This window comes from Triticum urartu, chromosome 3 (assembly GCF_003073215.2).
Source record: "Triticum urartu cultivar G1812 chromosome 3, Tu2.1, whole genome shotgun sequence".
NCBI classification, from domain to species: domain Eukaryota; kingdom Viridiplantae; phylum Streptophyta; class Magnoliopsida; order Poales; family Poaceae; genus Triticum; species Triticum urartu.
In genome coordinates this window covers 508,313,979-508,327,794 of record NC_053024.1, presented here as the reverse complement: position 1 = coordinate 508,327,794, position 13,816 = coordinate 508,313,979, and the positions used below count along the sequence as shown (strand labels likewise).

The 13,816-nt window shown below is 44.3% G+C and overlaps 1 pseudogene; it reads right to left on the bottom strand.

Moving 5' to 3' along the window:
- Positions 1 to 223: 223 nt before the first annotated feature.
- On the bottom strand, positions 224 to 3,319 carry LOC125546911 (annotated as a pseudogene).
- Positions 3,320 to 13,816: the final 10,497 nt, after the last annotated feature.

Here is a 13,816-nt window from a genome sequence, read left to right as displayed (position 1 = left end):
AAATATCTAAAACATCTCAGGGAGTATTAGACACTTGCAACAAGCAGTCTGTCCAAATATTACAAAAGCTAGTAAAACGCACACTAGAGGCAGATGGTTCAAAAGCACCATTGGATTTTTTGTACATCAAAAGCCTTCCTGCAGAGCTACACACCAAATATTCAGAATCGAGAAACACCAAGACAGTGACTTGAACTACTGAACATGGCCCAGCTGCATCTGTTTACAGCTCCCAGTAGTATCTGGGATCATCCATAGAGTACATCGTACGACAGGCGAGCCAGGGGACGAGGGGAGCGAGTAGTCATACCAGCAGTAGTTCTCGCCGTAGTAGTCATCATTTTCCGTCGCTAGCTCGTTGCGCAGAGAGCGAGCCTCCGTTTCATAGAGATCATCCATCTCGATCACTTCACCTTCATCCGCCTCGATAGTATGGAGTTCGGGGCACGGAACATAAGGCCCTACTCCTGGCAGCTGGACATGCCTGATATTGGCACAGCGAGCTTGGAGTTCAGCGTTAACTTCGATGTGGAGGCATTCTCTAAGGTCGAGGAACTCAAGGTGGGGGCAGCCTTCGAGGATGGCGTATACCCCTTTGTTGGTCAGGCCATAGCCTGCCATCTGAAGGAGCCGCAACTCATGCAAGCTCTCTGCTATGGCAAAGGCCTCCTGATTCTGTCTCGCCTCCCAGGCCTCATCAGACTCCTCCTCCTCCTCGCCTTCATCCATCAATATTGATACTGAGTCGAACCAAGGATAACGGACTCTTAGACGTTTCAACTCTGGGCGCGCTGCGCCGATCCTCGTGAAAAAATGCCATGGCTGCTTCTGATGAGAGCACTCTATCTCTTGTAGCATTGGACATTTAGCTGCAAGCTTAATTACTACGTCCTCATCATCCCAAAAATCCCAAAAGTACATGGTACCGATGAGCCGAATACTCTTTAGTGAGTGGCACTTGCAGAGACAAATATGTAAGTAGACAGGATATCACATGAACCAAGAAAAATCAGACAAATACGGTAAGAGTGGTAAGACTCTATAACAAGTTTAAACAGTAAACATGTTTTCCCCTTAAAGTTAAGTGGTCGGAGACATCTACCGTACGAGAAAGAGGTAAATACACCCGAAGTCATAGAACTTGCACGCGATGGTCAGTTTGGTGCACAAACTTGTAAAATACGTGTTTCTGGTCATCAAACTTGCACGATCATTCATATACGGTCACATTTCATGTACACGAACGTATCCATGGCCTATGTGGCATTCCAGTTTGGCCAGGGCCCACTGTTATCCGCTGTAGCATCTAAATCTGCAGAGAAGCCTTTGCCTTTTTTTATTTTCGTATTAAGCCCCTAAAAATAAAATTAAAAAGCAAGCGATATGGGGGTTTGAAGCTGCAACGTGCCCTAGTAGTCTCACGTGTACAACCACCAGACTATTGACTATTCATGTCTATATAGCACGACTAATTTCTGTATCATATAAACATTGACTGAAAATAAATTTTACAAGAAATATAACACGGAAAAAATGAGCATCGTGGCTCGACCATGTGACCTTGTGGTCAAGGTTAACTAAGATTACCACCGACAACACAACACGTCCAGATGTAAGAAAACAATTTATATTCTTGTGTTTGTGACATTCAAAAAATATTTATGTGTTACAAAAAAGTTATGCGACATTTTAAAAAGTTTCAAAAACTTGTATTTAAAAAAATGTTAATCAACACAACATGTCTAGACTAACATTTTTTCAAATACAAGTTTTGAAATTTATGTGTATTGAAACATATACTCCATATGATACACATATGTTTTGATGTTTTAAATACTCCAGTATACATCTATGTTATGATACATACATATATACATACATATATATATATATATATATTAAATACTCCAGTATACATCTATGTTTGGAGTATTTTAAAAAATATATGCTTAATACTTTTGAAACATATGATTAACATTTTTTTCAAATACAAGTTTTGAAACTTTTTTCAACTATGTTTTTAACATTTTCGGATGGTACAAAACATTTTTAAGCTACACAAACAGCTTTATACATTGTATAGGCATTTAAAAAATGTCATGACCAGTTTTTTTGGAATGCACGAACATTTTAAAATGCAACATATCATTTTTAATTACACAAATGTGGTTTACAATGTTTAAACATTTTTTTAAATGTCACACACCTTTTTTGTAACACATAAACATTTATTAAATATCACAAACACAAAAATATATTTTTTTTCTTACATAGAACAAGAAGGAATAACAACATGAAAAATATTTATCCCATTTGGATAAGTTGTGTTTTCGAAACCCGGTGGTAATCTTAGTTAACATTGATCACGAGGTCACATAGTCGAGCCACGGTGCTCCCTTTTTTGGGGTTACATTTCTTGTAAAATTGATTTTTCGGCCATGTTTATATGATATAAAAATTATTTGTGCTACCTAGACATGAATGATCATCGGTTTGGTGGTTGTTAACCTGAGCCTAGTAGTGGCACGTCCCTAGTTCGTAACCAAACCATCCCTTGTTTTTCCATTTTATTTTAGGGGCTTTATACGTAAATAAAAAATAATTTTATTTTAGGGGCTTAATAAGTTAAAAAAATAAGTGTATAATACGTAAATAAAGAAAAAGTCTGCAGATCTACCATGCGTCGCGGGCTTACGGTGGGCCCTGGCCATGCTGGCATGCCACATAGACCACGGATACGTCCGCGTACATGGAATGTGGCCGTATATGAACGTTTGTGCAAGTTTGATGACCAGAAACACGTATTTTACAAGTTTGTGCACCAAACTGACCGTCACGTGCAAGCTCTATGACTCATGGTGTATTTACCTCTACGAGAAATATCAAATGACAGTCTGACTACCTCAAGCTTGCTAATTTGTCAATAAGCAACCTGTCATATATATCACATAATGATGCACCATAAATATCAAATAAGACTACTATCTCAAGACAACTTATTTGGCTATAAGCAAGCTGTCGTAAATATGTTTCCCTAATTGCAGAGACAAATACAGCCATACAGATGAGCCAATTTTGTTTTTCTTTGCAAACTACTCTGCTCAAGCATTTGAAGGGTCTTTTTTTTAAAGACCCGGTGTACACCGGCTTCATTGATTTAGCAGAAAGCAAGCGAAAAACAGGGTGATCAACTGATCATGGTGGTTTCGGTACAGATAGTGCAAAAAATAAGGAAAAGGCAAAAACAATCCGAAGGCTCTATCTCGCGGTCCTTTCCCCAAAAGGGGTCTCTATGTCTTTGGCACCGGCTAACCGCCATTGCTCCATGTTACTTCTGATGGCCTGAAGAACGCTCGCTGCATCCGGTATCTTCGCTCTGAAAACCGCAGCATTTCTTTCTCTCCACAGCTCCCACGCAACCATCAAGATCATTGATCTGACCCCTCGCTTGGCGCCAGCTTCAGCCCTCCGGACGATGTTCTGGCATATACTTCTCGAAGAAAGGAGGTGAAGCCTGTCCTCTACAGCCAAAGCTGAGCAGCCGCACCAGCTTGCAATCGTCCGCCACACCTCATCCGAGAAAGGGCAGCTCCAGAGCAGGTGCACTGAAGTTTCCAAACTTCTGAGGCAGAGAGGGCAAAAGTAACCATTTGGCCATCATCTTCTCTGCAAACGATCATTACACCAGAGCCGGTTATGTAGCAGAAGCCACGCGAATATCTTTATCTTGGCAGGGGCGCAAGCTTTCCAAATCAGATGTTTAAAACTGCTCATCCCCGTTGGCTGAAACTACATCTTATACGTGGCACCTGCCGTATAGCTACTCTGTCTCCCCTCAATCCATCTAATCTTGTCCGCCTCATTCCCATTAGTTTGTGCGTGCTGCAGCAGGCGCCACAGTCTCAGAAAATCGACCGCGATCTCCATCATGTTGCCATGCTGAAGATCAATCAACCACTGCTCGTTGTTTAGAGCCCCTGCCACTATTATGTTCTTTCTTTTAGAATGATGAAATAGCATGGGGAAGGCGTGCTGCAGCGAGGACCCCCAACCCATTTTGATTTTCAGAACAGAGCAGTCTGCCCATTACCGATCGTCACAGTGGTGGCTTTGTCGAAGGCCGCCCTGTCATGCTCATCACACGGTGTCTGAAGGCCCACCCACGGTCGCCGTGGCTGTCAGTAGCCTTAGGCTAGTCATAGTGGGAGTAACCTAGCTAGTAACATAGCGCATTTCGAGAAATTTTTGCTTATATGACATATAGTTAATGAGAAGTGGTAACATAATATGTTACTGTTATTGCACTGATGATCTTCTTCAGTAGTTTCAGCACTGTTATTGCAAAAGTTGGCAGCGCTGAGGGAACGCTCCCAACCAGCACTCTTCTGCCTGCGTTCCACCCGGCCAGCCGAGCCTTGATTCTATTCAGGATGAATTGCAGGTGAACTATCTGAAGCCTGGATGGCGAAATTGGAAGGCCCAGGTATGTTATCGGGAACTGAACAGTGTTGCCACCAAAACCCTGTAGCACATCCGACAACGACAGCCCGTCACACCTTATAGGTGCCACAGTCAATACTCTGATTTTAAATGTAGTCCCGTGGCATCACTGAAAGATTGTAGGAAATCCAGGAGGGCGTCAACCTCCTGTTTAACCGGATTTGTAAAAAATTACCGCATCATCCGCGTATAAATTGATACGCATGCTTGTGTCGCGGCCCGGGAAAGGTGCCAAGATGCCACTGTCAGAGCAACTCCAATGGGACGACCCATTTCGTCCGCCGCCATCCGTTTGGGTCGGTGCGGACAAAAAAGAAGACCCAACGCGCCGACCCAAACCCAAATCAAGTCCGCTTCGCGTCCACGTCGATGCATTTGCGGCCCAAATTTCGCCCCAAATACGTCGTCGCGTACGCGGAACGGACGCCACGCGCACCTTCTCGGTGTCCGCCGCATCCCCCGGCGGTCGTCCAACTGCCCGAGGCCTACCTGGTCAGATTAATTTATGACCTCGGGCCCACGCGTCAGCAACGGCGGTCGTCCTTTTTTAAGCCAACCGTGTGGCGAGGCCGTCCTCATCCGCTTCCAGCCAGCCCCCGTCCCCATCTAGCCACACTCGCTCCCCCGTCGCCGGCAAACCCTAGCCACCCCAACCGTGCCAGATGGGGCTCTTCTCCCGCGCCGGCAGCAGCAAGGCCAAGGACAAGTCCCCCGCCATTCCTTTTCCCCCGGAGTTCCTCCCGCCTCCGTCGGCGCCAGCTCGCCGCCCGAGGCAGCGCGTCAGCGTGCCAGTGCACCAGGCGGAGTGGCACTGGCAGCACCGCGTGCCTCTCCCGTACCCCTACGCCACCCTGCCGCACGACTGGCACCTAGATCCGGAGAGGATCCCAGTGCCGGCGGCGCCGCGATCGGCTAGGGCGCATGCAGAGGAGGTGCGGCGCCGGCGGGCGCTCCTGATGCCGGAGCAGCGCCGTGACCCCGCCTACGCAACTGACTCGCCCAACTGGGCTCGCTGATTCGCCTTCAAGCACGAGGAGGCGAGGCGACGCGGTGTTCGCGAAGTCGACCGCACTGTGCCACCGCCACCGCTCGTCGTCCGCGAGGAGGACCAGGCGGATGATAACCCACAAGTATAGGGGATCGCAACAGCTTTTGAGGGTAGAGTATTCAACCCAAATTTATTGATTCGACACAAGGGAAGCCAAAGAATATTCTCAAGTATTAGCAGCTGAGTTGTCAATTCAACCACACCTGGAAACTTAGTATCTGCAGCAAAGTGTTTAGTAGCACAGTAATATGATAGTGGTGGTAGCAGCAACAAAAGTAAAGACAGCAAAAATAATGTTTTTGGTATTTTGTAGTGATTGTAACAGTAGCAGCAGAAAAGTAAATAAGCGTAAACCAGTATATGGAAAACTCGTAGGCACCGGATCAGTGATGGATAATTATGCCGGATGCGGTTCATCATGTAACAGTCATAACATAGGATGACACAGAACTAGCTCCAATTCATCAATGTAATGTAGGCATGTATTCCGTATATAGTTATACGTGCTTATGGAAAAGAACTTGCATGACATCTTTTGTCCTACCCTCCCGTGGCAGCGGGGTCCTATCGGAAACTAAGGGATATTAAGGCCTCCTTTTAATAGAGAACCAGAACAAATCATTAGCACATAGTGAATAAATGAACTCCTCAAACTATGGTCATCACCGGGAGTGGTCCCGATTATTGTCACTTCGGGGTTGCCGGATCATAACACATAGTAGGTGACTATAGACTTGCAAGATAGGATCAAGAACTCACATATATTCATGAAAACATAATAGGTTCAGATCTGAAATCATGGCACTCGGGCCCTAGTGACAAGCATTAAGCATAGCAAAGTCATAGCAACATCAATCTCAGAACATAGTGGATACTAGGGATCAAACCCTAACAAAACTAACTCGATTACATGATAAATCTCATCCAACCCATTACCGTCCAGCAAGCCTACGATGGAATTACTCACGCACGGCGGTGAGCATCATGAAATTGGTGATGGAGGATGGTTGATGATGACGACGGCGATGAATCCCCCTCTCCGGAGCCCCGAACGGACTCCAGATCAGCCCTCCCGGGAGGTTTAAGGGCTTGGTGGCGGCTCCGTATCGTAAAACGCGATGATTTCTTCTCTCTGATTTTTTTCTCTCCGAAAGCAGATATATAGAGTTGGAGTTGGCGTCGAACGGCATCCAGGGGGCCCACGAGGTAGGGGGCGCGCCCTAGAGGGGGGCGCGCCCCCCACCCTCGTGGATAGGGTGTGGCCCCCCTGGTCTTCATCTTTGGCGAGGATTTTTTATTATTTTTTCTAAGATGTTACGTGGAGTTTCAGGTCATTCCGAGAATATTTGTTTTCTGCACATAAAACAACATCATGACAATTCTGTTGAAAACAGCGTCAGTCCGGGTTAGTTCCATTCAAATCATGCAAGTTAGAGTCCAAAACAAGGGCAAAAGTGTTTGGAAAAGTAGATATGACGGAGACGTATCAGCTCCCCCAAGCTTAAACCCTTGCTTGTCCTCAAGCAATTCAGTTGACAAACTGAAAGAAAAAAAAACTTTTACAAACTCTGTTTGCTCTTGTTGTTGTAACTATGTCAAGCCAGCATTCAAGTTTTCAGCATATATCATAACTAACCACATTTGCAATAATTCTCAAGTCTCATAATTACTCATATCAATAGTATAATCAACTAGCAAGCCATAATAATAAATCTTGGATGACAATACTTTCTCAAAACAATCATAATATGATATAACAAGATGGTATCCCGCTAGCCCTTTTTGAGACCGCAAAACATAAATGCAGAGCAACTTTAAAGATCAAGGACTGACTAGACATTGTAATTCATGGTAAAAGAGATCCAATCATAGTCACACCCAACATAGATTAATAGTGATGAATGCAAATGACAGTTGTGCTCTCCAGCTAGTGCTTTTTAATAAGAGGGTGATGACTCAACGTAAAAGTAAATGGATAGGCCCTTCGCAGAGGGAAGCAGGGATTTGTAGAGGTGCCAGAGCTCGGTTTTGCAATAGAGATAAATTGTATTTTGAGCGGTATACTTTCATTGTCAATGTAGCAACTAAGAGATGGCGATATCTTCCATGCTAAACACATTATAGGCGGTTCCCAAACAGAATGGTAAAATTTATACTCCCCCTCCACCAACAAGCATCAATCCATGCCTTGCTCAAAACAACGAGTGTCTCCAACATACAGGTCCCAGGGGGAGTTTTGTTTGTAATTAATTTTGATTTAGTTTGCATAAAGCATGGGACTGGGCATCCCGGTGACCAGCCATTTTCTCATGAGTGAGTAGCGGAGTCCACTCCCCTTGAGAATAACCCGCCTAACACGGAAGATAAGGACAGCCTTGGTTGATACATGAGCTATTCGAGCATACAAAACAGAATGTTTATTTGAAGGTTTAGAGTTTGGCACATACAAATTTACTTGGAACAGCAGGTAGATACCGCATATAGGAAGGTATAGTGGACTCATCTGGAATAACTTTGGGGTTTAAGGGATTGGATGCACAAGCAGTATTCCCGCTTACTACAAGTGAAGGCTAGCAAAATACTGGGAAGCGACCAACTAGAGAGCGACAACAGCCATGCACATGCATTAAAATTAATAAACATTGGATGCAAGCATGAGTAGGATATAATCCACCATGAACATAAATATCGTGAAGGCTATGTTGATTTTGTTTCAACTACATGCGTGAACATGTGCCAAGTCAAGTCACTTAAATCATTCAAAGGAGGATACCACCCCATCATACCACATCATAACCATCTCAATAGCATGTTGGCACGCAAGGTAACTCATAGCTAATCAAGCATGGCATAAGCAACTATGATCTCTAATTGTCATTGCAAACATGTTTATTCATAATAAGCTGAATCAAGAACGAGGGACTCATCATATTTACAAAAACAAAAGAGGTTGAGCTCATACCAGCTTTTCTCATCTTAGTCAGCCCATCATATATCATCATAATTGCCTTTCACTTGCACGACCGAACGGTGTGAATAATAATAAGAGTGCACGTGCATTGGACTAAGTTGGAATCTGCGAGCATTCAATAAACAGGAGAAGACAAGGCAATAGGGCTCTTGGTTAAATCAACAATAATGCATATAAGAGCCATTTCAACAATTTAATTATGGTCTTCTCCTACTGACCCCCAAAGAAAAGAAAAGAAATAAAACTATTTACACGGGAAAGCTCCCAACAAGCAAAAGAAGAACGGGAAATATTTTTAGATTTTATTTTTAATTATTACTACTACAGCAGAAAAGTAAACTACTACTAATTTTTTTCTTAACATTTAACAAACACACAAGAAGAAAGCAGGAAGAAGAAAATAAACTAGCATGGATATTACAGTGAAAGAGTATGAGCACCAACATCTAGCAATGAGTGTGTGTGAACATAAATGTAATGTCGGTGAGAAATACGTACTCCCCCAAGCTTAGGCTTTTGTCCTAAGTTGGTCTATTGCTGGGGATAGCCTGGCGAATACCCATAGGTATAGCTGGGGTCGTACTGCGACGAGGAATAGTTGGGATCATACTGATGTGCAGCGGTTATCGCCTGCTGAGCTGCAGCATGGAGTCGGGCTGCCTCCGCTCTCCTCTCATACTCATCTGCCTCCTCTCTGGTGATAGTGTATCTTTGTTTTGCCTGAGCATCAAAGAAGGCAGGAGCAGGGAGAGTAATACAGACAACGTGTCGTTTGTTAAAAATTAAACGATATAAGAGAGGTGATTCAGGCCTCTCGACAAACTGGTGCGAAGCCATGGAGTTATAATCTAAATATGCAGGAGGAAACTCCGTATCACCCTCACGAATATCTATCTCAAGAAAATGAGCTAAGCGGGTTGCATAAATTCCTCCAAAGAAATCTCCATTATGTCTATTATGATGCAACCTACGAGCTACAATGGCTCCCATATGATAAGATTGGTCTCGTAACACAGCACTCCTGAGAATGCTAAGGTCAGGTACACACATGTGACATGCTTCATCCTTAGCATTTATGCATCTACCGATGAAGAGAGCAAAATAATGTATAGCAGGAAAGTGAATGCTCCCTATGGTAGCTTGCGTTATATCTCTGGATTCCCCTATAGTTATACTAGCAAGAAAGTTTCTAAATTCAGATTTAGGGGGATCCCTAATACTACCCCATGATGAAAGTTTGCAAGCAAGAGTGAAATCCTCTAGGTCCATGGTATAAGATTTGCCATAAAGATCAAACATGACTGAAGGAGAATTACGCGAAGATGAATACCCAAACCTCCTCACAAAGGAACTTGTGAGATCATGATACTGGGGGCATTTGTTAGCCTCAAAATCCTCAAGACCGGCATTGCGTAAATATGCTTTGTATTCTTCTTTAATTCCCGCACGGTTCATAAAATTTTCCGACGGCCATTCACAAGGCCGTACTGGAGCGTCTCTTGGTGGATCCTCGTCAGCATCGCGCATAGCAATCATGGGTCCTTGCTTCTTAGAAGAACCACCTTGGAACATCTTCCTAAGCATATTGTCTTTCTCTGAAAAATTTCTGAAATTTTTAGTAACTTCAAACAAAAGTGAACCAACTTCAATAAAACTGATAGCAACTACTCCTACAAGTGCCTAGAGCCTAAATCAAGCATTAGAACTACTTGGAACCATATAAATTCAACATGCAAGATCAAGAACATGGTCACCTATGCAGCACAAATTAGCAAAGAATAAAGCACTAGAACAAAAACTAATTGGACCAATGGAGGAGTCACATACCCATAAACAATCTCCCCAAGCAGTTTTGCGAGAGGTGCTTTGAGCAAGGAGATCGAAAATCACAACAAAAGTGGCTGGAACTCGTGCTTGAGTTGGTTTTTCAGGTTTGTGTGTGAAAGTGCGTTATATCGACTAGAGGGGGGGTGAATAGGCGATTTTTATGAAAGTCTTCAAAACGTGGAAGTTATGAAGACAAACGATAGAAATAAACCTATTACCCTGCAGCGGAAGGTAGACTACACTAGGCAAGCCATAGTCTAGTATTCAATAGAGTGAAAGCACAATGACTAATAGCAGCAATGTAGTAAGGATCAGGTAGGAAGATATTGTGAAGCCACACATAACACGCAGTCACTCAGTGAAGACAAAAGATAGTGCGAACATACAATGACTTCACAAGGAGTAATAGTAAGTAAAGGGAAGGGAAGATGAAACCAGTGACTCGCTGAAGACAATGATTTGTTGGACTAGTTCCAGTTGCTGTGACAACTGTACGTCTGGTTAGGGCGGCTAGGTATTTAAACCTTAGGACACACAGTCCCGGACACCCAGTCCTAAACACGCAGCTCAGGACACCCAGTCCTCACCGTATTCCCCTTGAGCTAAGGTCACACAGACCTCGCCCAATCACTCTGGTAAGTCTTCAAGGTAGACTCCCAAACCTTCACAGACTTCGTTCACCGGCAATCCACAATGTCTCTTGGATGCTCAGAACACGACGCCTAACCGGCTGGAGGATGCACAGTCCTCAAGTGTAATAAGTCTTCAGATCACACAGACAAGAAGACTTAAGTGATGCCTAATTCTCTTTGGCTCTGGGTGGTTAGGGCTTTATCATCGCAAGGAATTCTCTCTCAAAGGCTTCGAGGTGGGTTGCTCTCAAACGACAAAAGCCGTATTCTGAATCTGAGCAGCCAACTGGTTATGGTTGTAGGGGGTGGGCTATTTATAGCCACTTGGCAACCCGACCTAATTTGTCCGAAATGACCCTGGGTCACTAAGGAACTGACACGTGTTCCAACGGTCAGATTTCAAACTCACACGACAACTTTACTTGGGCTACAAGCAAAGCTAACTTGTCCGACTCTGGACAAGATTCGCTCTCAAAGTCTTCGCTCGAAGACATAGGTTTTGTTTAAGCATCACTTCAGTCATTCTGACTGGTTCTCTTGGACCCCACTTAACAGTACGATGGTTCCTATGACTCAACACAGAAGAAAGAGAACTACGAAAGATCTAAGTCTTCGAGCTCCATAGGCTTCATGTGGTGTCTTCTCTTGTCATAGTCTTCAATGTGAATATCTTCATATACCACCTTTGACTTCAATGTCTTCATACATTTTTAGGGGTCATCTCTGGTAGGAAAACCGAATCAATGAGGGACTTCTACCTGTGTTATGCTGCAATTCTCACAAACACATTAGTCCCTCAACTAGGTTTGTCATCAATACTCCAAAACCAACTAGGGGTGGCACTAGATGCACTTACAATCTCCCCTTTTTTGGTGATTGATGACAAACTAGTTGAAGTTTTCAACGGGGAATATAATCTGTGAAATTGTAAAGGATAAGGAATTGTCTTCATAAGTTGCAAGGGCTCTCCCTGAAGATGTGCATATAAGTAATTTGCTTTTGGAATGCAAATGCACATGGCAGGTTGTACTTGTGGAGATCCACTTCAACTTATGATGACAATCCACTATGAATGTGAAAGTATATGAAGATAACGACATGCATAATGGAAAATGGACGTCTGCAGAATGATCTAAGTGCGGAATTTATCGTCGCACATGCGGAATTTATCATCGCAACACAAGGTGGCAGATAAGTAGCAGACGACCATTTAGTTTACGTGTTACAACTCAAAGAACCAAATGTAGCAAAACGAGAGTTGTAAGCACGAAGCAAAATATAAAGCACCCGCCCATATGGACCCGCTTGAAGACTATCAACCTCATATGCTTCTCCCCCTTTTGTCAGTAAGGACCAAAAAGGTTTGAAGACATAGAGCATCTACTCGTTCCCATGAGGAGTAGGTGAAGCAGCAGGGTCGTTGGTGGTGTTTGGTGGTGCTGAAGAGCTTGGAGCAGAGTCAAAGCGTGTTGAAGGAGGTGGCAGTGAAGTAGCATCGTCTTCATCCTCGATCACTCTGGCATTCACAGTCACAGCAGAGGAAGAGAACTCAGAGTCTTCAAGGGATGGAGTTCGTCGTAGCACTGCCCTTTGAGAAGGTGTGGAGTCAAACTTGAATCGCTCAGTGAAGCCATCCTCTTGAAGATTATCTTTAGAACACATCAGCGTTAGCCCTTTCCATGTGCGGCGAGAGGTTTCATGGGCAACAAAAGCATTCTTGGTGGCAAGATTGCGAATGCGATTAACATCCACCAAGAGGCTTTGCATCTGACGCTTCAGCCAGTCATGATGCCTATCCTGTTTCTGATGAAGAGCCACAAGAAGCTCTCGGTCGTTGAGAACACGAGTGCGCTTCTTGGGTCGTGGAGCAGTGGCACTGTCAGTGGCTTCAGTGGAAGCAGGGTGTGGTGCACGTGTAGTGCCAGCCAAAGGATACACCCGAGACTGCTTCAACGCCTTCAACGTTCTGTGTAAAACTCTGATGTTCTGCATTCTGAAGACTTAGAGGTTGCTTGGCAGGCTCAGAATATATGGCTTCAGTAGACATGTCCACGTCAGGCAAGAAGATCCGATGGTTGCGGGCTGAGGGCTGATAAGAGATGGCGGAGTGTAGCTTGATCAGCCGCATGACCCAAGGGGCGTAGAACTTCAAACCAAACAGATCAATGCCTGATGCAGCAAGTTGGCGTATGAAGAAGTCCTGTGCATTGAAGCATTTTCCATGAAGTATATATAAACCAAAGTCTTCATTGCACCCTGAAGCTTGGCATTTGGAGAGTGCCCTTTGATAGGCCAGAGAGTTCGCCTGATGATGTGATAGATGGTTCTTGGCAGGTACTCAAGGTCTTCAACGAAGAACTCTGTGGGATAAGCAGCATCTTGGGGCAATGGCTTCATCATGCTGAGCATTTGACTCATATCAGGTTCTGGCCGCTGAAAGATGCTCTCAATAGCTTCAGCATGCAGCTGACAGCCTTGCTCGAAGAGATCGCCAGGAGTGGGCAAGCCAGTGAGCTCAATGATGTCAAATGCATTGGCTTCGTGATGAACGTTGCCAGTCATCCACTCCAGGACCCAAGTCTTCGGATCTCTGCTGTACCCTTTGATGTGAAGTGTGGCATAGAATTGTAGCAGCAGCTCTTCATTCCAATGCTCTTCATCAGTAACAAACTGCAGCAGACCACTTGCTTGAAGCAATCCAACGCTTCTTCTAGACAGGGCAGACCAGCTATAGCTTCAACATCAAGGCGCTTGTGTGGGAAGATGCGACCTTGGTTGTAAAGAATGCAAGAGTAATAGCTTCGCTGAGGATAGCTCCAGAACCGATCAGATGATATC